This window comes from Candoia aspera, chromosome 2 (assembly GCF_035149785.1).
Source record: "Candoia aspera isolate rCanAsp1 chromosome 2, rCanAsp1.hap2, whole genome shotgun sequence".
Classification (NCBI taxonomy): domain Eukaryota; kingdom Metazoa; phylum Chordata; class Lepidosauria; order Squamata; family Boidae; genus Candoia; species Candoia aspera.
This window is the reverse complement of record NC_086154.1, coordinates 202,620,690-202,648,330: the sequence shown is the minus strand read 5'-3', so window position 1 is coordinate 202,648,330 and position 27,641 is coordinate 202,620,690.

The window sequence follows — 27,641 nt, the reverse complement described above, 5'->3', positions numbered from 1 at the left end:
CATGCCTAGAGCCATACAGGTCATGAAAAGCCAATGGATGCCCAGTGCTAAACCATTATTTCATAGGCATCTGAGAGAAGCCACCATGATGTCACGGTCACCACAAAAATGACACAAAATGTGTAATCATGCAATAATTCATTACAAAATTGCATATGTTGCATCATTTGTATAGTAGTCCCAATATGCAAAAAATATAATTTGAGAGATCTGGGTAGCTCTAGCCTGTCAGCCTTTTGAGGGTAGTAAGCCAACTATGCACTAAACACTTAAATCAAAAGCTCCAAGATGAGATGGAGGTTAAAGGTATAATTGAAGATGAACAAGCAGGATTTAGAGAAAGATGGTCAGCTTTAGGGCACATTTTAGTATTGCATAATTTAACAGAGACACATACCCATAAAGTGAAACTTCCTCTATATGTACTGTAGCTGTCCTTGGTTTTCTATATCAGAAAAATCTGATGAGCAAGAATTAAAAATGCAGCTATTGACTGATTTCTTCTTTCCCTCAGTCAGAAGCTGCACTCTAATATTTCTTTAAGAGTGAGATGCAATCCAGAGGCTGCTGTCAGGAATAATAAATTTACAGAGGTGAGGCAGGGATGCATTTGGATCTGTTGAACTTCCACAGTAACTCTATGGGAAGAACTTCAGACAACCCAGGTTTTCCCATTTTCAGAATTGTAGGACACAATATTTCCTTACTGTGATATAGCCAATGATGAAACCAAAAGAAGTAAAATCTATAATTCAGTGCCCTAGGGAGAACAAGCTGGTCATCTATTTCCAAAAGTAAAAAAGAATCAAGTTTTTACTACCCCCCCCCCCAAACTGCAAGGATGGCTCATTAAAAGGAATAGAATCAAACATGTCCATACCTTTAAATATTTGGAAATAGTTTTCCAGTCTATGGGATATGGGTGATATCACCAGTATGTCACCCAGAGAGCATTAAAATCTTCAGCAGTCATCAAGAGATTCTTCTGCACTAAAGGAAGAGAATTAAAACAGTTGCTTGAAAACTTCTTGAGGCCAAACCATTTGTTCAACATTTTTATAGTAAATTTTATTAAGTTTCAAGAGAAGAATAAAAATTACAAAAAACCCAAAAAACTACAAAGAAGGAAAAAAAGCTTAAAAAGTGCAAAAACACAAGAGAATTTTTTTTCAAATTTATGAAGAGATGTGGCTTCTGACTTTTAACAGCACGGATATACAAAATTTCCATAATCAAACTTTTACTCTATATTAAACCAAAACACCACATTATTTCCATAAGTCATTCTACTTTAACGCATAATAAAAATTACTAAGTGCAGTTACTCCTTCCCCTTATATTAAAATAAAGAAAAAAAGTTCATATAAACCTCCTACACATCTTTCTCCCCTCCAAAAGATAACACATATTTAATTATTGCCTTCCTGCCCCTATTCTATACATTTCTGTCTACTATAATAAGAATCAAATTAAAAAGCACATAAGTTGTCTGCTATTATACTTAATAGTACAATTCTAATAATCCCAATCTTAATAAACCCCAAAAACAAAGACAATTCAAAACAATAATTCCGTATCTTTAAAAGGGAATAACATCAATCAAATCCTTAAAGCAAACCAGTTAAACATTCTTTAACCCTAATACAACAGTTTTAATCATTTTAATCTTAATAAACCCCAAAAACAAAGCCAATTCAAAACAGTAAATCCAAATCTTTAAAGACAAATAGCATCAATCAAATCCTTAAAGTAAACCAGATGAACATTCTTCAACCCTTATCCCACTTCAAAATAAATCAGAACAGTTACATATCCCCACAATGTGCACAGAGATTTCCTCTTGAAAGAATCAGACAGCCCAACTGCCCCCCTCATTCCAGGTTCTTTTCATGGCATTCCACCAGATCGATTTTACTTATGGCTTGCAGGTCACTCTCTCCCTTAGATTTTTCCAACTCCATTATCCAATCTTCATCCAGCATCTCGATAAAAATCCCAATCTCAGTCTTAAAAAAACCCTTTCTATCGCTCTTAAATTCCTCAATTTCATCCACCACATCCCCAACCTGATGGCACATTTTAGATCTCATATTTTCCACAATGTCCTGGATATCTTGCATAAAAGTTTGATAGAAGTCAGAAGAAATCTGTTTAAAGTCCTGGTGAGAATCAGAAAGAATCTGTTTGAAATCCTCCATGTCTCACATAGTAGATTATGGCACCCCCTAGGAGCTTAACCAGTGAAAGTTGAAGATATGGAAGAGTTCCAAAGTGTGTTGGCATAAAGTGAAAGTGAGATAGCAGACAATTCTCAAGGGAAACTAAAAGCAGAAAGCTGAAGGTTCAAAGCAGCCAATTCAATGTGTAGGAAAATGCTAATATGTGGAGTCCTTGCTGCTCTCTGAACCTTGTTGTTTTCTTGCAGATGTTTCATTGCCAGACTAGGCAACGTCTTCAGTGCAAAGAGGGAGTGGGCCTTGCTCTCAGTTTATATACTGTGGCTTGCCCTGCTTGTGCTGGTAGGGGTGTTGTTCTCTCCTTGGGAGTTCTTTGATTGGGCTGTTGTTTGCTTCTTGGTTGATTGTCTGAGTTAATAGTTCCTTGATTAGGGTGTATTGTGCTGTTTGATGGTTCATCTGGTGTTAATCCTAGTGCTGGTTTTTGCATATCTGGGTGTTGATTGCTGGCAAGGGAGAACAACACCCCTACCAACACAAGCAGGGCAAGCCACGGTATATAAACTGAGAGCAAGGCCCACTCCCTCTTTGCACTGAAGATGTTGCCTAGTCTGGCAATGAAATGTCTGCAAGAAAACAACAAGGCTCAGAGTGCACCAAGGATTCCACAGTTCAACCCTGAGCTACAAATATTCGCTCCAAATGCTAATATCTTCACTTTTAATACAAAAATAATAACAGGAAGACAATTATTTACTCTCAATCCTCCTTTTTATTTGGAAGGAAAATGAAATCCAAAACTTAGATTTTTTTAAAAAAAAGTAATCCCCAAAAAAACTTTAAGGACCAAGAGAACCAGCTTCTCCTCGCTGTAGAAAGCCTCTCTTGGGGTACATATACTTAAAAAGAAATACAGATTGGTGATTTAGAAATGGGGTGCCTGGACTTAGTGTCCCTTTAAGGCTATACTGTGGCTTGGAAAGTGATGATGTCCCAGCCTCCCAGCTGGCTCTTATCAGTCGAAAGCGAAATGCTGTTTGCCATCTTCTGGCTGCAAGCAGCCGTCTGGAGGACAGATAGGATGATTCCAGGTTTTCTCTTTTATCTGAAGAACATTTCTGGGATTCAGAAAAACCTGCCTGAGCCCGAAAAATATTATTGTATTGTCAGGTCCACCCACTGAACCCACGGGCACAGCTGTTCAGTCCTCCATTTCCACCAGAAGCCCCCATTTGTTCAAATGTCAAATGGTTCCCAAGTGGTAATTTATGAGATAGAGACACAACTCCCAAGACCTATTCTCACTGCGACTAAACTTCAGACTGGAATGCCTGATATCAAAATGACAGCTTGGAGGCAGATGATCAGCTATGGCAGAGAAGCTAGTTCTGGCAAATGACCACCCACCTATCAAATTGGGAAAAGCAACTTAATTATGTTGTATGGGCCTTTGCAGAATTAAGTTCAAACAGACTCATCAGGCTTAATGATATGGAATATCAGAATGAGATCAGAAGATCTCACAGAGTAGAAGAAGGCAGGTTGCAAAATTTATCTGGGTGGGAACCAGAAATCACTTTAAATACACTTTCCTTCCCCATATGAGGAAAGGGTCAGGCACAAAGCTCTCTATCTGTAAGGCAGATCAGTATTCTAAAATTCTCCCAGCTGAGCCCACTTCTTCATATGAATTGGGGGAGATTGCAACAACGCAACGTATTTTATTATACTGAATTTTTATAGGAATCTTTGTAAAATTTATGATTTTTCCCCTGATATACCCGTACCCAGCCAGAACAAATGAGTTTTATATTCTCTCTGTTACGAAATATCCAATTACTTGCCCAGTAGCCAAATTTTGTGTAGCCCGAGTGAAAACAGGGCATCTAATTTTACAATTCTGATCAAGCTGCCTTTTAATTATGTATGTGTATGCACATGTGTATAAATATATATTGCTGATCACAGATTGTAAATAAAGGCTTGAACTTTAATTTATGTCAAGGGTATAATGACATTATGATGTATGTGATAACACTTGCTCCCCCTTGCAGATCCTCATGTACCAAGGAGTGCACTTACGTCTGTGAGGTGTGGTGCCTGTGACCAGCTCAACAAGATGGTCCCTGTAACCAATTCAACACAGGTAAAAAAAGGGCTGGGTCGTTGATTGCCTGGACATGGCTGCCATTGTGTCTTTTTTGATGCCCACTCCCACAGATGCTTCTGATATAGTCACAAATGAAATGCAGACTGCAACAGCATGGACCAAGGCTAGTGACAATGTTTTCCCCACTTATATACAGAATTATTTCTGATTTCTGGGCATATAACTTGCTTCAAATTACTTTTCTTGCTTCTTGAAGGTTGCTGGTCTCTTTTCAGAAAAATAACCAGATTTCAAGATAGTTCTTTGGGAGGACTCTGCAGTAAATCTGAAAATGTACATAAAATCTTGCTAGAGCTTTAAAAATTCACAGCATAGCTGCACAGGACATAAATCTGCATAACATGTTATGCTACTGCACTTTATATTTCTGTGTGGAATTCTGAAATCATTACTATGATTTATTTGGATTTTTTCAGAAAGTTAAGCCGACTGATTAAACTCCCACCCACATTATAAGGAATATAAAACACATTATTTCATTAGTTTGGCCTCCAGATCATTCCAAATCAGTAGGCTATTTTTTAAAGTAGTAATTAATTTGCAATTTGCAGATAGGTGTAAAAAATGTTTGCAAACATTTGACTAAGAAGCTTTTCCCTCACAGTGTCCTTTCATCTTTCTCCTTCCACCAGAATGACCCAGAATTGCATGAAAGCAGAGTTTAGAAATCTGATGCCAACTAATTAAAAAACAAATCAAGTGTGAATTAAGAAGTTATAGTTTATCTAATTTCCTTTGTTTCTCTAGAACTCCCCCCCCCCCGCCATGGATTGGTGAGGGAGGTGTTAGCAAGTTTTATTATTCTATTATACATCAAATTAATAAAACATTCAGTATACAAATACTATTTTGTCATTTTGGAACCCCCCCCCCCAGCGCAGCACCCGGGGCACATGCCCCACTTGTCCCCCCTAGTTGCGCCCCTGGCTAGGGGGTTTCCTATGATCAACAACCCAGATGGTGCTCTATATAATAGGCACTTAAGACTTTGCCCCACTTCCCCGTGTGGCATAAAGATGACATCTGCCTGCTAGCCTAGTAGCAAATACAAGCTTTCCCACCATCATTGGCATATTTCTATCTCTGTTGTATCTCACTTTTCTCTCTTTTTCTCCTCTACCCCCAGCCCCTGCTTCTTTCTTGTTTCTTCCTGGAGAAAAATGCTCAATAACGTAATTGTCCTTAGAATACAAATGTGCTTAGGATTTTTTTTTTAAAGCTTTTACTAGCACCAATATTTTTATTTTTCTTGCTCAATGCCATACTGGGGAAAGAGGTGATACAACCACTACTATTCCATTCCTCCCACTAAAGAAAAGCATCTCCCTTCCAGTATAATAATTACACTTATTAATAATTAAGTTTAAGAAAAGAAAGTCATTCATGGGGACCAATGAACATTCAGGGTTCCAAGAGAAATATTTAAGGCCTAGGCCACCATGCCACATCATGTAATGTTCTCTCACAATCTAAGAATTTGGAGTTAGCTAAGTTTTCAAGGCAACTATTTTCCTTGATATAAGAATATGAGACATTCTGTTAGTCTGAAGTATTGAAATGGACAGTCTTACCAGAACACATGAAGCCCACCCAATAAGCTTGTGAAATATCTAACTCTAGGGCTACTAGATTTGGGCTGCAAAAATCTGGATGACCGCTAGATGGCAGCAAAGAATTAGTGTTTGGTACCTGTTTGCTGCCACCTAGTGGTCATCTGGATTTTGCAGCCCAAATCTGGTAGCCCTATCTAACTAAGGCTTGTGAAACTGCTAAATCAGACATATTTAAGAGAACATGTCATAATATATGAAGATTTTCATATCCCTTTATATTTGTATTTTCACAGATTTGTCTTACTCCTCCCTTTCATTCAATTCTGTCAGGTGATTGCAGAATGAATATTGTAATCTATCAGACAATAGATCAACCTAAATATCCTTCCTTCATGCTCTGGGCAGTGGCTAAATAAACCTGAAAAGAAGATGGATGGTGATCCAGTTTGCAACAAAGGCATCTAGAAACTCCATGCATGGATGTCACAGATTTTATTAAGCCTTACTGGCTCTTGATATTCTAGCTGGCAGTGCAAAACTGCCAAACATCAAGTGGGGAACATGGGAAGACGTGCAAGAAAGAACTGCCAGAAGAGTGCTAAAAGATGATCTGGGAAAATCTGTGGCTTGCATATGATACTTTGCTCTTGCCTAGGGTGTCCCTGAAATCTGTATTTATCCCAAATTTGGGCTTTCAATGAACCAAGGTTTCAAACAGGGATTAAAGCACAATGCTAGCAAATTGCAATTTGGAGCATTTGTTGAATGTTCAAAAAATGTGCTGAGAGACAATAAACAGTCTGGAATAATCTGTTTTGTTTTCTTTTTGAGGTAAACCTGAACATATCCATAGTAGATATTTATAAGAAAGCTCACTCTTGTGTATGATTCGATCAATGAAACAATAGTATAAAACATTTATATACAATTTCCTTGTGCTAATTTGTTTTTGAGTGGCTGTTAGCATGTGATGAGAATTGCTTTCTCAAGAGCTCAATATCCCCACCTACTGGTAGATTTACAGAAGATATAGGCAGCCAATGAAAAAATCAGGGAAAAAGTACTATGTGTTTATTAATTGAAAATATATTATTTATTTATTTATCAAATTTTATCACCGCCCATCTGCCCCCAAAGGAGGGACTCTTTATACCTTCCTTTATCCTATAAGATTTCATCGTCCTATAAGATTTCATGGTACTGATTTTTTTTTTGACCTTCAGGAGGTTTTTGCCAGGATATGATCCTGAAATGCTTTGGTTACTTTCATAGATGAGATACTCTAGAACAGTGTTTCTCAACCTTGGGAACTTTAAGATGTGTGGACTTCAACTCCCAGCATGGCTGGTTGGGGAATTCTGGGAGTTGAAGTCCACATGTCTTAAAGTTCCCAAGGTTGAGAAAACTGTTCTAGAATCTGGGGGACGGGGGGATTTGGCCCTCAAGTTCACTGGACCTTTTGGTGGCTCTTGTTTACAATAATTCTAGTTCTTCCTGCTAGAACCACTGAAATGGAGCAGAGCTTATAACACAGCTTAGGAGCTGGCACAGAAAAAGAAAATTATCTTAGATAGCTTCAATGAGCATGCCAGAGAAACACAGGTTATTGATCTTACACATTCAGCCCTCCCAAACATAAAGAATCACATGCTTAGACATATTAGGTTAAGAAGTAAAAAGAAGCTTACTGACTTTATTCTTTGTTGCTTCTGCTACATCCATCTTGGTGGAAAAGGATGAAGTTCCTTTGTTCTTCTTTCCTTTCTAAATTACATAGTTTTGCCCTAAACTCTCAGCCCTACAGCTGCCAAGAGATGTGTGAAAGAAAAGGGCAGAATCCCTCATCAAGGCCCAAGCACATGGCCCTGATGAAGAGAGCAGCATCCCTGCTGCCTCTCCCTGGGTGGAGAAGGGGGAAAGAGAGAGAGAAAGAGGAAGTGGGAGTGGCAACAAACAGCTTCCTCAGAGTTGCATTGTGGGGCAACTTAATTTACATGTTAATGAGGCATGCTGGATTTGCCAAAACTTCCAACAGTACCACACAGTAGCCTGGAGCCCCGCAGTACCATCATCTTCCCCTGTGCGTGGTAGCTCTAAAGGGAGCCACCACAAAAGAGAGGAAAAGTGCAAGGCACCATTGGGTTTCCTCCCTGTTTGCCTGCTTTGCCACTTGTAGAAGATGGCTAGACTGCTGATTTGCTGTGTCTGGGCTAAAAACATCCATAAGACCAGTAGATGGCAGCAAAGAATTAGAATGTTCCTTCTTTGCTGCCATGTAATGGTTGTCCATATTGTTGCAGGCTAGCTATCAGCCCTAGTTAAGAGATACATTAGGAAAATGGGGTTGATAGAACATGGAAAATGACCTGGAACAAATGCTGAAGTAATCACAGGTAGAGGGAGATATGGTGTGAGTTGCAACCTGGCGTTTGTAAGGAAAGGGAGGCCAGGGGCTGGTCTCCGTCTTGGATTTCAGCCTCACCAAGGAAATCATGGTCTCTCCAACTTGAGAAGCCTGCTTTTTAATGCCAGATGAGTTGCTGGTAAAACATCTATTGCCCAGGCTTTATTCTGGAATGAAAGTGCTGACCTAGCATGTATCATAGGGGCCTGCCTGACAAAGAGGGGAGAATCCATCTTTCTCATGTTCAGGAAGGATTGGAAAGGGGAATACAGTAATTGCAACATTTCTTGATTCTCCCTTTTCTACTGATAGCAATTTTCTCTTTCTGACCTACATCTGACAATGTCCAAAATCTTCAGATGTCACCTCTCTCCCACCCTTGACTTTTCAGTGTAAATTAAAGAGGTGCAACATATGATCCCAAGGCTATAAACAGCCTAGGGCTATCAAATCTGGGCTGCAAACAAGTCCCAATTATCAGTAGGTGGTGGCAAAATAGTGTAGGTCTTCACTGCTAACTACTGGTCTTCTGAGTTTGTTGCATCCCAGTTAGGGAAGTTGCCAATCACTTTTTGTGTAGAGGTTAAGACACCAGGCTAGAAGCTGGGAGACCAGGAATTCTAGTCCTGCCTTAGGCACGAAGCCTTAGGCACGAAGCCAGCTGGGTGACCTTGGACCAGTCACTCACTCTCAGCCCTAGGAAGGAGGCAATTGCAAACCACTTCTGGAATGTTTCTAAGAAAACTGCAGGGACATGTCCAGACAGTGGCCAGGAGTCAACAATGACTCAAAGGCACACACACACACAAACAAAAAGGCTGCCTTATGTCCCTTTAAAATTTGCTCCTGAATTGTAGTACCTGCCATGACTAAAGAGAAAAAATGTTACATAGATGGAAAGTAGTTTTATTAGAAGTGTTTAGAAATTGAATTTAAAATATGCTTAAATGAAAGTAAATCAGATTTGGTTTTTATGTTCACCCTATCCATTTTTTATCCTTGCCTTGCCAGTTTTTGCAGTGTGGCCCTAGACTTTCCCTTAAAGACCATATGTGATTCATAACCTTAAAAAGATTGCACTCCTCTGATGTTAGTTCACATGTAACTTAATAATGGAATGGAATGTAAGAGTCAGTAAACAAGGAACAGAGGAATTCTACAATAAGAGTTGTCCAAAGACATTTAATTAACAGTTCTCAGCACTTTTCATACAGTGAAAGAAAGAAAGAAAGAAAGAAAGAAAGAAAGAAAGAGAGGGAGGGAGGGAGGGAGAAAGAAAAAGAAAGAAAGAAAGAAAGAAAGAGAAAGAAAGAAAGAGAAGAAATATGTCATACAATTTGATGTTTCTTGCATTCTGTAAATTAGAGATTAGAGAATTAGCATTGAGAGAGGCTACAGTCTCACACATATCGATATAGATGTAAACCTACTAAATACAGTGAGATTTACTGCTAAGTAAACATGCATCAGGGACATGGTGGCACTGCGGGTTAAACCGCTGAGCTGCTGAGCTTGCCGATCGGAAGGTCGGCGGTTTGAATCCGCGTGACGGGGTGAGCTCCTGTTGCTAGTCCCAGCTCCTGCCAACCAAGCAGTTCGAAAACATGCAAATGTGAGTAGATTAATAGGTACCGCTTCGGCGGGCAGGTAACGGCGTTCCATGTAGTCATGCCGGCCACATGACCACGGTAGTGTCTACAGACAAACGCCAGCTCTTCAGCTTTGAAATGGAGATGAGCACCGCCCCATAGAGTCGGACACGACTGGACTTAATGTCAAGGGAAACCTTTACCTTTACCTTTACCAAACATGCATCAGATTACCCTGATGCAATGAGATTGGAAGAAAGGAAGTTGCATAATTCCAGTCTAATTACTGTGATCAGAGAGCCAGTTTTTGATAGTGGTGAATTAAATTCTAGTCCTGCCTTGGGCACAAAGCCAGCTGAATGACTTGGCCCAGTCACTCTCAGCCTTAGGAAGGACGAGGTGGCAAACCACCTCCAAAAATGTTGTTAAGAAAACTGCATGGACTTGTCCAGGCAGTTGCCAGGGGTCAACACTAAGTCAAAGGCACAAAAATAGAAAGTATAAATCAGATTGGATGAAAGGAAGTTTCATAATTTCAGGCTAGTTATTGTCAAAGTTCCAATAAGTTCATTATATTTCATTTAATTATTAATCACACATGTATTACAACACAGTGGTCAAACAAATAGCTTTTTTGGTTTGGAATCTTTTGTTATTAAAAAGGCAGAAACCCTTGATGGGTCACTCTGGCCAACTTCACCAAGATACCTTATTAGACTTTCAAATAATTATAGTTTCCATAGTCACCAAAATGACTTTTGTTTAATTGGCTGGGATTCTCTGGGGCTAAAGGAGGTTTCTGCAATTTCTCTTTCTGAATAATAAATCCACCTTTTGAAGTTGGTCATCATGCTGGCTGTCAAGTTTCTAAACGGTTTGAATCACAGCAACCAATGGTAGATTGGGGAAAACAATAATGAAATTTAGTATCGAATAATAAATCAGTGCATTATTTCCAGTATGTGTCTGCCCCTTTCCAGAAAATTTAGAAGTGAAACATACAGTGAGGTTTACCTTTATGTGTTGTCGGTTAACTATGATGAATTCATCTTCACTTAAATGACGTCTGATCAAAATGATGCTTTCTGGATCTTTTTACTCACATCCCTTCTGTACTGGAATGTCTTCATTTTAATGTCATTGCCAGATATAAGAAATCATGACATGGAAGCTTTTCAAATAGATCTGCTAGAGTACAGAATGTATAGCTGTGACCTTTCCTTAATTCATTTAGCTGACAGCTCATGTGTCTTCCTCATTCCTAGGAAACCTTGCAGGCCCTGGGGGTAGAGGGTTTAGCAAAATACTTCAAATGTATGAAATTCTAAGATCTTCCATTAAAATGTAAAAATCTCAGGGGTGGCCGAAATTTTGCAGCCTGCTTTAGACTTGGGGTGGGCTTCCACTGACAAACTTGAAACTGTAGACTAACCTTCTAGTTTTGAGAGCCAACTCCTTCTTTAAAAATGCCTTTAGATATTTGAGGCTCGGGTAGGGACAGCCAACTTTTATATGCAAGATACAGTGGCCTATCCAAAGAGGGAAGGTAAAAAGCAAGAAAAATCAGAACTCAGCCCAAAGGGAACAGAAGGGTTGAGTCAGTAATTCTAGTAAGATACAGAATGCCGAACAATCCCTTGGACGTTTCAATCAATTTCCTTGAATATCAGTGACAAATATTGCAGAAGCTGCCATTCCAATTGTTAATTATTCTATGGGATGTAAAAAGGTCTGCATCCTTTTGAACAGAATTGGCTTTATTCTCTTTTCTAGAGATTTCTCTTTCTTACTTGCTTTCCATATTCCTAAATCTGCATTCCTGCTCTAGTGTAGGTGCCCTGACTTTTGGGCTATGCCTGGATTAGCACTGGGAACACTGAGGATACTGGTAGTATATCCATGTGGCTCTTATCCTGATGGTGTTCTGGAAGTCTTTAAAAACCTGGCTAATCTCCCATGCCCTGAAATAGGGTGGCTGCTGAGCCCCTGCTGTGTGTATTTTGTGTAGCATATGGAATATATTTGTTCAGACATACATGGTTTCTTCTGATTATGATTGTTTTTATTGTTTTTTATTTTTATTTTTATCCCACCTTTATTATTTTTGTAAATAACTCAAGGTGGTGAACATACCTAATATTCCTTCATCCTCCTATTCTCCACACAACAACAACCCTGTGAGGTGAGTTGGGCTGAGAGACAGTGACTGGCCCAAGGTCACCCAGCCAGTTTTCATGCCTAAAGTGGGACTAGAACTCTCAGTCTCCTGGTTTCTAACCCAGTATCTTAACCACTAGACCAAACCAAACTGGCCAAAAAGTTCAAAGAAAATCATCCAAGCCCAGCTACATTTTGCAAAAACCTACATCAGGTCTGACAAAAGCATGTGGGAAGATGTGTTATGGTCTGATGAGACCAAGGTTGAACTTTTTGGCCATAATTCCAAGACGTATGTTTGGCGCAATCACCAAAGGTACACCATATGCACACAGAAGCATGGTGGTGGCAGCATTATGCTTTGGGGCTGCTTTTCTTCAGCTGGAACTGGGGCTTTAGTCATGGTGGAGGGAAGCACGAACAGGTCCAAACATCAGTCCATTTTAGCACAAAACCTTCAGGCCTCTGCTCAAATGCTGAAGATGAAGAGGAATTTCACCTTTCCACACGACAATGACCCAAAGCATACCTCCAAATCAACAAAAGAATGGCTTCACCAGAAGATCAAAGTTTTGGAATAGCCCAGCCAGACCGCAGACCTGATCCAATTGAAAATCTGTGGGGTGACCTGAAGAGGGCTGTGCCCAGGAGACGCCCTCGCAATCTGACAGGTTTGGAGCGCTTCTGCAAGGAAGAGTGGGCGAAGATTCCCAAGGCAAGATGTGCCATGCTGAGAGGCTCCTGCCCCAAAAGACTGAATGATGTCATAAAATCAAAAGGTGCTTCAACAAAGTATTAGGTTAAGGGTGTGCACACTTATGCAACCATGTTATTTGATGATGATGATGATGATGATTAATATTATCCCCTAAAATATTTCAGTTTGTTTTTCAGTTGAATTGCACAGCTTGTATGTTACATTAAAGGTGGAAAAACTTCTGAAGTGATTTATCTTGGTCTGATTTTTTTACATCACAAAAACCTGGCATTTTAACAGGGGTTTGTAGACATTTATATCCACTGTAGAACAACAGAGATTCTCTCATTTATGCTGAGTGGCAGTCAGTGTATTTCAGCCTTTATTTGCATACAGTAATTATTTTGTCCTTTTCCATCTAAATTTCAAGACCTGTAAACCAGAATAAAGTAGGGAGTGAATTTTTGTCAGGTGCTAATTAACTCAGCTGGGGTCCAATTTTGCATTCATTACAATCAATGGGAATTTCTTCAGGGATGTGCCAGCTCTTATTGTGGTTATCCATGAAAGAAAACAGCTTCCTTTAGAGTAGCCAGGCGCATTGTACTAAGAGCTTTGGCAATCTGTTTTGGATGTCTTCTAATAATTTCAGATACCACTCAGCAATATAGTACAAATGGATTTCAGATGGAATTGTATCTGCCAAATGAAGGAAAATTCTAATTTCACGTAAGATCACACACCAAATTTTGTCTTTACTTGAGATGGTAGGGATGTTAGCAAAATATAACTAGAAAAACCTACAGATAGTCTCATGCATACAGTGTAGAACCTTGCAAACTCTGGTTTGGTATGGTGTACTTCTCATATCATAACCCTGGAAATCACATCTGTTTAAGAAAATGGTATTTCTGGTGTGTGTGTGTGGTGTGTGTGTGTTTTTAGAGGGGTGAAATACTTTATGGCAAAATCAGAAGGAACTGCAGCAAAAAAAAAAAAAAAAGGAGAGGGGAATGGAAGAATCAGCAACATGAAAGACAGAGAACAAAGAAGGAACAATTACTCCGTACTCTTAGCTGCTACATATCTTGCAGCCATAAATATTCCATCATCCCTATTCTGTACAAAAGGGAAGGAATTAAAAACAAAAACAAAAAAAGGGGGGACAGTTTCTTTGCATGATGCCTTTGCTGATCAAATAATTTATAATTTCACCCTTGCCGGTTTTGTCTGGGCTGCCAGGAGCTGTGAAGCTAGCATTATTCTTACAAAACAAAGCTGGGAGGAAGAGTAACCCAACAGTTCCTTCCAAAGGGGAAACAGAGCTGCAGATCTTTAAAAACAAAAACCAAAGAACAGCCTTGAGCAATTTCAATTACAATGAATTAGCTTATCTCTCCAACTAATTAATGTGGGAAGTGTTATCCTCCTTGCTCCAAGATAGTACAGTATATTAAATTCATGTCCTCACAGTAGAGCCTCCATTTTATGCTGCTGAGGCAGATTCAAATTGGATCAAACTGGCAGGAAAGTGGTATTTTCCATGGAAAACCAGAGTAAGATCACTATGTGGACACTGTATATCATAAGGAGGAATGATCTTCAGAGCATCAACAACATGCTGGGGTACAGTTGGCCTGTTATAAGAATTTTCCTCCCATGAGGCCACTAGGCTCTGTTCCTCCATAGCTATTTTTGCTTTAGCTGTTGGAGAGAGCTGAATCTCACTAAGCAAGTATTTTCTGCCATTTGTTTGTGTGTTTAGTCAGGGTTAGGTGGCTAACTTGAGCTTTGGGCTCTGGTTACAAATTGGAATATGAATCCTGTGGCAGTCTTCTTTGTTGTTTATTCGTTCAGTCGCTTCTGACTCTTCGTGACTTCATAGACCAGCCCACCCCCAGCTCCCCCAGGGACGAGTCCGTCACCTCTAGAATATCATCCATCCATCTTGCCCTTGGTCGGCCCCTCTTCCTTTTGCCCTCCACTCTCCCTAGCATCAGCATCTTCTCCAGGGTGTCCTGTCTTCTCATTATGTGGCCAAAGTATTTCAGTTTGGCCTTTAATATCATTCCCTTAAGTGAGCAGTCTGGCTTTATTTCCTGGAGGATGGACTGGTTTGATCTTCTTGAAGTCCAAGGCACTCTCAGAATTTTCCTCCAACACCACAGTTCCAAGGCATCTATCTTCCTTCTCTCAGCCTTCCTTATGGTCCAGCTCTCGCAGCCATATGTTACTACGGGGAACACCATTGCTTTAACTATACGGACCTTTGTTGTCAGTGTGATGTCTCTGCTCTTAACTATTTTATTGAGATTGGTCATTGCTCTTCTCCCAAGGATTACATGAAGTTCAGGTTTAAATGCTGCTACCTGTCTTCCTCTGTTACACAGTTGTCCTGGAAGATTGATATACATGTGCATAAGAAACAAATTATATTTCTTTAAGGAGGACCTGTGCAACACCTTCTCATATTGCCTCCTGGGACTACCCGTTTACGGCAGAGCCAGGAGATCTTGTAAAGCAGAATGAGGGGAGAGGCACTGTTGGGCAGGAAACAAGTCCCCCCCCCCCCCCGCACAGTTCCATCCCACTTTCATTTCCTGGCTTCTGTTAACCACTTCAGCTTCTCTCACTATTTTCTCCAGCCTTGCTGCTTTCTCCCAACTAATCATTCCCAGAAAATAACCCGTGTTACTTCCTGTGCAGGCAGTGGTACTACTCTCCTTGATGTTGAAGATGGGAGGAAAGCTAATCGACAGGACTGTGAAGAAGAGCCCACACAGATTCAAAGCTGTTTTCAGCTCTACATAGAATCAGCTGTATCTACAGATTCTGGGGGCAGAATGATGAAAGCAGTGTTAAGGTGCTGTGATGCAAGCCCTTCCCCTTTGTATGCAAGTTGCAACATTGCACATACATACAAAAGGAATAGAGTTTGTGGTGCAATGCTTCCTCCCTGCTTTCATCATTTGGACAAAACCAGCAAGTTCTGCAGATGCCCATGCACAGAATGCTTTTGTGGAAATGTATTTCACGCCCATAATGGCTGGCAATGGTAGGAAAGTTGGTCCACAGATCTGGATGGCATAAGTTTAGGAAGGTCTGTTTTAAATCCATTAATAGGCTTTGGAAAAAAAAAAACACTGAATGAATGAATAACTTTATTGATTAGTCAATTGACCATATTAAAAAGTTGGGCATCAGCCACTGTAAGATATAAAATATAATACCATAAAACAGATAAAATACAGTAAGATAAGATAAAATATACCATGGTAAGATAAAATACGATAAAATACAGTAGGGTAAAATAGAGATAAAATTGTAAGATAAAAATGCAAGATATAAAACTATTTTATAGTTTATAAAATGAGTAATAAAATACAGAAACAATGTGAGTTTAGATAAATTCATCACCTTTACATGCCACCCCAATGTGTTCTGTAAATTGTGGTCTCAGTTGGACAACCCTAACTATAAACTTAACAGTTCTATTGACCACATACATATTTGTGCCCTGGAGGAAGTAACATAGTCTTTTGTTACGGTCCCAGTATGTGGTTCTGTCAATTAATGTCTGAAGGTACTGAGCCCTTGCTGGGGCATATAGTTGGCAGTTAAATAGGATGTGTGCAATGTCTTCTACTTTGGGTGCTCCACAAAGACATGTCCTCTCAAGGTAAGGCACTTGATGGAATCATCCATATTTGACCATAAAGTCTAGCTGCTCAAATCTTGCTCTAGTAAGAGCTATCCTATGGTATTGAGTCAGACCCCATTGTCAGGTATTTTTCTATCTGAAAGGACAGTTTATTCTTGGCCAGCAAAAAATAGCACTGAAGGATGATGGAGGAAAGAAGAGTTGAGTATAACTTACTTTCATTTGAATTTCTGTGAAACAAAGAGAAAAATAAAGTTCTCAACACTTTTCTCTCATTTAAAAGTATTGGCAAAATGTAGAGACAATAAAGCACGTCTTTTTTAGAGTTTCACACATTCAGATTTAACTGAATAAAAACATGGAAACATCATTCTTTTACATGTGCTGTATTATCTCGTTCTGATTCCATGCTTCTGTTAGCATGGACAATGGAGGATTTATGCAAGTAGATTGTAAAAACTTGACAAAAGAACAATCTGAAGATCAAATCCGCTGATTTGGCATGTTTAAAGGAGTGCTTTTCATGTTTTAGTTTTTAGCTATTTTTGCATGAGTGCTCAATCAGAGCAGTTTATTGATTATTCATACCTGATGTAAATGGAATTTCAACATTTAGCAAATAATCCCCTCATTTTTAAAAGCAATTACCCTGAGACCTTTTTGTAATAGAGAAATTAATACATTTTAGAAACAACTACCCTTATGTTTGGAAAACAAGTAGAGTGTGAACAAACAGACACACACATTTTCTGTTCCTGGATTAGATTTCAATTTCAGCTGAACTTAGTTTAACATTAACTATAGGTAAAGGTAAAGGTTTCCCTTGACGTAAAGTCCAGTCGTGTCCGACTCTAGGGGGCGGTGCTCATCTCCGTTTCAAAGCCTTGGAGCCGGCGTTGTCCATAGGACACTTCCGGGTCATGTGGCCAGCATGACTCACGGAACGCCGTTACCTTCCCGCCGAAGCGGTACCAATTAATCTACTCACATTTGCATGTTTTCGAACTGCTTGGTGTGCAGAAGCTGGGACGAGCAACGGGAGCTCACCCCGCCGCGCGGTTTCGAACCGCCGACCTTCCGATCGACAGCTCAGCGGTTTAACCCGCAGCGCCACCGCGTCCCTTAACATTAACTATAGTTAACTGTAAATTGCATATTCAGTTTTTATCCTGAGCCCACCCAGGATGCCCCACAAAAGCAAAGTGTGCCTCCCCCAAAGTTGTGCACCTGTGGATATAATATCAATATTTTAAAGAAGCATTTTCCTTACGCTAAATAGGATTAATTTGCTCTTAGTGATATTGGCCAGATGCTGTTAGCAATGCAGAACTGTGATCTGGCACATGATCCCTAAGGAGTTGTGGTTACTCAGGGATGAAAGAAAATGGTGAAGCAGCTCTAGTGAAGTGTTTGGGTGAGGGGAAATGGCTTTTAAAAAGTCATTAGAAAAGGCAAATTTGGCTTTGGAATTTACTCAACTCCAAAATGGAATTGGAAAATATTTGATCCATTTTAATCTGTAGAGAAAAAAGGTTTCCATGTTAATGTAGCATGCACACATTCAACAAAGAACACTTGAGTAGTATTTAATGCAAATTAAGAGAATAATTCTCCATCTAATGGAGGTTACAATCTTCAAAACTTTGTGCTGCCTCTTCTTCATTTAGCAGATTATTGGTTCAGACAACTTCAGAGTGTTTTTCCCCTCAAAACAGCGCTTTTTTTATCCTAAAAGATGCAGCTGGTGTAGAATATTGCAATCAGCTTATTAACCAGAACAGGCTATTAAGTACATGTCCCACCATATTAAAAAACAAAAAAAATCAGTTTATTTACTGTCATAACTCAAACTTCAGTGCTTGACTGCAGCAGGAGTGGAAAGCTGTGCTTCTCCTGATATTTCTGAACCACTACTCCCAGCACCCATAGCCAATAGGGTATGGCTAATTCATACAGTAGTTCAGCAGTTCCTGGTGGGCTAAAAGTTCTCCTTCCCTGAAGTTATTGAAGGTTCTACAATGATCTGCCTATTTCTTAAAAACTTCTTTTAACCTAAGTTTCCTTTTAACCTAGGTTGTTTTCTTCTGTTTCCACCCAGTTTGCTATTCTGCAATCAATACCCTTCTTTTGTTTCTTGTGTTTCTTGTGTTGTTTTTCATGTTTTAAATCATTTGTTAATCTCCCAGAGTTGCTGGGAGTCAGGTGGCATATAAAGTTAAATTCTCCTCCTCCTTTGGAACTCTTCTTGAGGTAACCTCATTATTTAGACAAGGATAGGTGTAGTTGCAAGGTGCTCATATCAGGTTAATTTCCCCTGAATTAAGAGTATCTCACTTCTGAGTAAATATGTATTAATCAGGTATTTGTCAATTGAGCAAACCATTTGAATCAATGGCTGCATTTGATTTTGGCTAGCCATTATAGTTTATAAATTATGTATGGTTTATGAGATTATATGGACCCAACCAGTCATGGCTTACTAAACAAGCTATGATTTAGTGTGTTGCGGACACAGTGATTATAATTTGCATAACCCAATGGTTGTCTTAATATATCACATTCAATCATATTCAATGTCCATAAGCACTGTTCTCTGAGGTGAGGTGGCCATTCAAGGTGGATCAGCACTACCTCAATGCATTAAAGTCCCTCAGCAAAACACAGCAGCACTGCCTCACATGTACCCAGAAGGAAGCTTCAAGTGATCACAAACAAGAAAAAAAGAATGGTGCTCTGAGTCAGTGGTCAACATCACCATCACCATCAATGCTCATGGTTTCTTGACACAACCCAGGATATGACATTAGGATCCCTAGTCAAGGTGCATAGTGTGTAAAGAAAGCCAATTTGTATTGCTAACTAGACAGAAAATCCATAAGGACTTCTCTCCAATCTAGGCTGTAAAGGACAGTAAAAATGCATCAAGCAATTAACTACTTGCCATTGGGTCACTAAGAGTCGGACATGACTTAACGACTGAGCAACAATAACAAAATCCTTTTATAATATCCCAGTCTAACCACACAAGGCTGTTTTCTTCCTCCATCTAATAGGAAGGCAGTCCCTGATAGTAGGTTTTATTGCTTTTCAGTTGGTTAGTACTTTTTAGATGAACAACCAAACTTACTGGAGACTGTTTCCATAGGAAAGTGTTATCCTTGTTCATATAAACTTTCTTTTAATATAGTCCCATTGTTTATAGCAGCAAAGTTTAGGTACATATGCAAGACAACCTGTTGAGAAGCACTCCACTTAGCCAGGAGACAAAGCTACTGTTGAACACCTCAAGATGGCAGTCTAATCCCTTTACACTGAGTTGCAAAAAGGCTCAACCTATAGGAGCTGCACAATCTTTTGTGAAGCATCTATAAATAAAAAGAAATTAAATGATAGTTCAGCTCTGCTAAATTTAATGAAACTTCCAAGTAGTATGAGTACTGAGATGTGAAAGCATTTAATACTGACTATGGCTTGGCATGTGCATTTGGGATACAGTGTGAAATATTTGTGAATGTTATTAGAGAAAAAAACCCCCTACCACCTCTTCACCTAGAGCAAGCATATCTATATTGCCCGTACATTTCCAAAGACTGTATTAGGATAATTGTTTTATCAGTCCATAGAAAAGGTAAGAAAAATATTCAAGTCTTTGAGAATTCTAGATTTCTTCATCCAACAAGAGGTTAAAGGAGATGGAGAGGAGGAAGGGGATAGCAAAAAAAAAAAAAAGAAAAAAAGACCAATGATACTCTACAGATGAAAAATTCTGCATAGTTAGAGACTGGTTCATAAGTCATACATCATGCTAAGCCATACAGTAACTTCTTTAGTTTTTGACTAACAATTTGTATGAAACCAGCTCTTGTTTATATATCCTAGCATGGTGAATTGCCTGAAACCAGCCAACTATTGTTGATTCAATACACCAAGTTTAAGCAAATTAGGACTGAGTCTTATGTGTGAACCAAAGCTCCATATCAAGGTGGGATATGGAAATATTAACATTGTACATTATTTCCGGTCTGTGTATTGATTTTGGATTGCAGTGTTTGCAATGTTTGATCCACTGTTTAAAAAAAAACATTATTTGGAGCATTTTCCACACTTAAGTGAAGCACATGGATCTTTTGGTAGGTAAAATGAGAAATAGATAAAATCAAGAAGGTGATACATGTATGTATTATTTATTTAAAACATTTTTGCTACTTTCTTGGCAAAGCTTCTTCAAGGTGGTTCAATAACTGCACTTAATAAAACAATAAAATCATATAATTAAAAGGAAAACAACAAGATAAAACATTTACATGAAGAGCAGTGGCAACACCTAGCAATTTATACAATCAAAATGGATACTATGAGAATGCATATTCCTAATTTTATTATGTATCCTTTCACATTTAGTAAATAAAGAGAGATGCAGGTTTATATCATTCCCTATCTCCTATTGAGAATTATTTCATAAATTCTATATGCCAGGCATAAAGCAATGCATTCTAGATGGCTAACTTTAATAATCTAGTTAAGGTAAATTAAAAAAAATAGAAGGAACAAAGAAAAAAATAGGGAGATTAGGCCAAAAGTTTATGAAAATTATAAATAACAAGTATTGTCCCTGATAAACTCTGCTAACATAACTGGGCTGCAAAATTCTGACAGCCAATAGATGGCAGCACAGAGGCACTGAAAGTTTTAGCTCTTTGCTGCTATCTATTGTGTATTCTTTCTGCCCATATATGATAGGTCTAGCTAAATAGGATTTATTAACATTTTGACTAAATTTACTATGAACATGCTTCGGCGGGAAGGTAACGGCGTTCCGTGAGTCATGCTGGCCACATGACCCGGAAGTGTCCTATGGACAACGCCGGCTCCAAGGCTTTGAAACGGAGATGAGCACCGCCCCCTAGAGTCGGACACGACTGGACTTTACGTCAAGGGAAACCTTTACCTTTACCTTACTATGAACATGGAAGATAAAAATAATCGTTCAGTTCATATATCCAGATGTTTCCGGTCACAGCCACTAGCATCACAGATAGTTATGCTGTCTATGGATGATAGGGGTTGTGACCTAACACACCAGACCTGGAAAAATGGCTTTAGGGTATAAAAACTTTCTAGTTCTGTAACCGTGTTACTTTCTCTCAGCCCTAGGAAGGAGGCAATGGTAAACCACTTCTGAAAAATCTTGCCAAGAAAACTACAGGGACTTGTCCAGGCAGTCTCCAAGAATCGGACATGCAACCCTGTGTTACAGCTCACAAAACATTAGGCCTTTGGGGCTTGAGAGGCTGAGATCCAAACAGCTGAAAACTACTGTATTGAAATGCATCTTACCATCTCCCAACAAACCAGTGGTGTGGAACTTAAGGTCTAATTGTTTAAAGCTATTATGAGCATGTAACCTTTGGTTGATTTATGATTCATTTCATCACACATATAGAGTAAGCCTGTGCAATGCATGCAAAGAGAGCATATTTCATGAATGAAGTGCCCATCCTCAGACCCCTAAGGCTGGCTTGGTGCAATTGCTCTGAAAGCTTTCCCTGTGCATGTACATCCGCTTCGTTTGACCAAGAGTCCCAAGAGATCTTTTGTCTCTGCACACTCACACAAGCTGACCTGGAAAGCTTTCCAAGCTTCTGGAAGAGCCAGCAACCTTGGCACTTTCAGAAGGAGCACTTTGTTTGCTCAGTCCTTGTGTGGGGCAGGGTCCAGAAAGAGGAACATTTTCTGTGCATGCAGCTGTTGAGAGAGAAGGGAAGAGATGAAATAGTGAGGGCAGAGGGCAAGGAGAAAGAGAATTATTTGGGAAATAGGAGAAAAATTAACAGAAGTAAACCACACACACACACACACACAGACTTATTTACAAGCAATGCAAAGTTTCTCTTCATTTCAAAAGAGGCTTTTCCTATTTCCTACCCTCTTCTCTGGATGATCATGTCACTGCAGGGATGCTGCGACGGTTATAAGCGCAAGTCATAAAGTTACTTTTTTATGACACTGGTCATAAAGTTACTTTTTCAGCACCATCAAAACTTCACATTCATAATTATTACAGAGAATATATATTTATACACATTGTGTATGTGTATGTTTATACACACACACACACACACACACACACACACACACCGTATCTATAATCTTATCACGAAATGGATCATTCCAAACGTTAATGAATAATGTCACATTTTACATACATTTCTGACATATAAATGCCACTAACAGAATTAGTCATTTTATAAGCAGTGCTTACACATTTCCTATGTCACTCCATAACTGGAGGTATTTGTAATGCTTTCTAATACTGCACAATACTTACCTAGCTGCAGTTAACCAAATTAATATATTTTATGTATACACAATAGCATGCATCTCATTTAAGCATTCATTTGTTCTTACTTACCTATCATACTATTTCACACTATCACTTAGAAACAGTGAGCAAAAGAAATGAAAAATATGAGATAATAAAAAAGAAAAGGAAACATAGTTAATATTTCAAACTATCAGATGGGCCCACAGATATTGACCTCCATGGCCTACTAGAGCTTTGGTCAGTTGAAGCTTTTGCAAAGCACTTTTGAATAAGAGAGAAAAGGATTAACTAGGTTACTAGCCTTAGTTGCACCTATGCCACATGGAGCCTGGTAAAGACATTACTGGTCAGTTTTGGCATATTTTGGCCAGTATGCTACAAGTGCAAGCAAAGCCCAATTTTACCCCAAACATATTCATGCTATTCTAGGGTCCCTAATCTAGAGACCATGTTGCAGACCAACGTGTTGTTGCCCATGTCCCCCCAACTACCTGCAACGGAGTAAGAATATTCATATACCGACTTTACTTTAAAAATGGAAAAACACAACTGCTTTGACCTAATCCACATAACACATCTGACTTGGTACCAAGTTACGTAATAAGAGGGTGCTATTTTAGGTGGCAGACCAACTCACCTCTATCTGTTCTCTGCAAAAGAGAAGTTTTGTCATAAGCCAGCAGCTCCCATCTTTGCACTTGCATTTGTTTACTTTGATTCCTAGCCCATCTCATCCCTAGGGCTCAGAGTTGATTCAACGCAGCATGCCAAAACTAGCATAACAAGATGCCTACTTAAAGTATAAAATTATCTATTCAAAAGTATATTAACATTATCACACGCTTGTATTTTTCTCACTGTTCAAAGCCAGAGGAAATGAAATGCTATAATTGGCTTGCAATTATGTAGTAATTCATGTAGACTGTTTATCCATTCTTGAAACTGGCTGAGTAGAGCCTCAGTGGAGAACAAAACCACTTATGATTGCATTGAGTTGAACCTTGGCCAGTTTGCCTATACTCCACTTTGGTCTTCGTAGACTGTATTGTATGGCATGCTGAATAATGAGCCAACTACATTTTAGTCCAATGTGGTGTGTGAATTTAGCTGATATAGTTAGTTTGTGATTTAGTGTGTCATGCAAGCCCAGAAAACTTAGAATGAACAAGGGGACACTAATATTCCAATACATTTATTGGCTTATTACCTATTAATGGAGTTACTGTTGCTCAGAGATTATTTATATATATGTATATATGTATGTATGTATGTATATATATACACATATACATACATACACATACACACACACACATACACTGCACATATAAATAAATAAATATAGGCATTAGTAATTGCATAGATCTAAATCAGGGGGTGTCCTGATAGGGGCTCAAAAAAGTCAAGATGGCAATTATGATCACTTGATCAGAGCACCAATCCCTTTTTATGTGTATCGCCACAGTAAAAAGTGGCAACACTTGAATTGTGGCCACCATCTTGACTTTTTTGACACACACATGCACAACCCACAGATGACTCTGTTCTAAATATTTAGGACAGCAAATAATTCCTTAGAAGCATGTTTTTAAATTTAGGGCCAAAATGGAAATGCTGCTCCAGGCATATTTTAATTTGCCACTTTAAAAAGTGCATTTAGATAAACTATAATGTAATGCTTCATGTATCTTTTCTATTGACCGTTGGGTTTTGAAGAAAGCAATTAACATTAGAAGGAGCTGCTGTGAATCATGACTAGAATGGAGGAGGAATTTAACTTTTTATTTCGGAGCTATAGTCCTGAAGCAAATCCTTTATGGGAAACCAGTATTTGTTCTGAGATCCCAATCTGGGAGATTTCCTCCAGATGCAGGTAGTAGCTTAGAAAGACTGCAGCTGCCTGGTGAAGAAAGAGTTAAGCTTTACTTCCATACCTGCTAAGACCGTGACAGTAATTAGCACCTCTGTCTTACATGTTTAAAAAACAACAACAAATGGTACAGGCAAAGAGACATTTAATGTTGCATTACTATAAATGTAGCAGCTCCAGGAGCTTTTTCCAACCGACACTCCCCACCTCAACCTCAAGAAGAATGGGGAAGTCTTGATTAGAGTTATACTTGGAAGAACTGAGCTCTAATGCAGCCACCATAGTTACCAGGTAAACTTGGCATAGTCACTTTGGTAGCATTTGCACATTTTGCCTAACCATGTTTAAGTGTCCCATGATTTACTGAATTAACCTAATTGCCTGGGTTTGTACAATAGACTGAATCATGAACTAAACCCATTGGCTAAATTCATACCAAACTGAAATAGCTGTATTTTAAGCCAACTTTTTCTGCCAAACAGGCTGTAGTTCATCTGAATCTGCTTTCCCCTCTATGTCCATACCTGGTATAGATGCTGGGACCAGAATCGGTGTTCAGCAAGTTGCTGGAAGAAGTTGCTGGGGCAAATGTTTAATTTTCTGTTATATGGGGTTTTCAACAGTCTCAAGCATCTTCCTTCGAAAAGGTCTTTCAGCGGTCAGGACAGAATTGTAATACACAGTGGATGATTATGAAAACTATAGATTTAATTAATTTACAAAATGAGACACAAAAAGCTGAGGGCAGCTCTATAAATAGCAGGATGAACGTGGTTCAGATAACTGAGAGGAGTAGTACATAATAATCACCCTTGCAGCATTCATAATCATTCTATTGAATCAAAAATCTAACTAGAAATATTTCTAGACAAAAGTTTAAAGTTGGATGAATGCCATGAGAACTTTTCTCACATGCTCCAGGATTTTATGGCACAATCCTATATATGCTTGCTTTGAAGTAATTCCACTGCGTTTAATAGGTCTCACTCCAAATTTCTTAAATAGAAAAGTTAGTGTTCTATTTAGACCTTGAGGCCTCACATAAACAAAACAATCATTCATTTAAAAAAAATGAAAGAGCAAGCAGTAAAATATTCAGATTTAGCTAGAAAACAACAATCAAAGAAATGAAATATTTTATGAAAGGCCTCAGGAAGATGCTTGCCTTCTAATATAGACAGATAAACCAAGGTTCTTTCTCTTTAAGGCCTTACATATAGATATATATATATGTAGAATTGAATAGTTCTGGAACAGGCATTAAACTGACAGGACTTCTTTTGCTTTGAAAGACAGGATATGTGTCTGTTAAACATTTCTTTTTTAAATTATTATAATCATTGATGGAATCTTGGCATTGAAATTATAATGATTAGTATATTATGCAAAGGCAAGGAACACATCATAATCTACGTAGTTGTTTCAGTTTTCTCTTGTAAGAGAAATTGACTGACAAATCATTTTCCTGTGTTAGATAATTCAATTGAAATATTAGCCTCTTTCAGGAAAGGATTTTTTACATCTGTGTGAAAAGTTGAGTCTTTGTGAGAATGTTACTCCATAATGTATCCCCAATCTGGGTATGATATCAGATAAACATGAGCACATCATTTGTTCACTGCTCCAATTCTAGAAAGACACCAAAGTCACCTATCACTACTTTGGCTCCATGTGCAGAAGAAAGCTTCCAGCTTTCCCATCTCTTCCAGGCTTACTCAAAGGTAGTAGCAATATCATAATGGGTCTGGAAATGACCAGTGACTTACTAATATGCTGCAATGGTCCCAGGGTTGATTTGAGCAACAAGAAATAGGCCAGGAAACGAACAGTTTACCGCCGTCTCTGTTAAGTCTGGAACCGATGTGAGCTTGAAGGGATAAAAAAAATGTTATATTTTTTATCATGTGCAGTATTTGGACAGCAGGTAGCTCTGCTGTGTGCAAATACTAATAAACACTAAAATGTAGGAGTATTATTTTTGCAAAAAGTATTTTGAAGTCTGGCTTCTGCATGAAAGAAACAAAGGTAAACTTTATTTAGGAAATAACATTGCAATAGGAAAGCTTGAGTTATTTAAGTCTGACTATACTCAACCTTTTTACCTGGAGGAACCTTTGAAATAATGTTTGGGTCTCAGGGAACCCCTGCATAAAAAAGTGTTATATCTACAGTTCATGGCACATTAGTATGATCACTAAGTTGTACATATAATAATCCAATAATACAATGTTTGCAACAACAGCAAAGTGGCAGACCAGCAGATGAGTTGTATGTTGGCAGAGTGCTAGAAAGCCTTTGGCCCAGGAGAGATCAGAAAAGTCACACACCAGGCATTTCTATAAAAATAATTTTATTTACAGAAAACATATTTAAAGGCTGTTTGCTGAGAGGAGAGATTTCAGCTGCAACTGCTCTCAGCTGCATACTCTCTGCAAGCTTACACAGAAGGGAAACTGAAACTAAACAAGTTCAGGCAAGTTCCTCCCTTAGGCAATGCAACCATTAACACGTGAAAAGGGGACAATTAAATTCAACCTCTTCACCCGGCCAAAATGATTAGTTAACATAGTAACCTTAATCTGTAGTAGAAAACATATTAACACTCCCCTTCTTATACTACAGAATAAGATGCAAACCAATTTTATTTTACAACTCTGTATGTCTTTCCATTCACAATATTTTAACATTATCTCCCCTTTGGTTTAACAGAATGCTACCATCCTTCTTCCTATGTATTTCCAAACCTAGGTAATTTGTTACAGTTCCAAGGCTTTTTAATGTGAAATGGCTTTTCATGCAGGCTTCAAAATCAAGCCTTTGTTTTTCTGTTGATGTGAACAGCAGCAAGTCATCAACATAAATGCATAGATACATACAGCCTTGTTTGTCTTTCTTCATATATACACATGGATCTGCTTTTCTTTTTTCAAAATCAAAATTCTGCAGTTTTTCATCTAATTTTTGGTTTCAGGATATAGCAGCTTGTTTTAACCCATAGATTGACTTCTGCAGTTCACAGACCAGATTCTCCCCTTTTT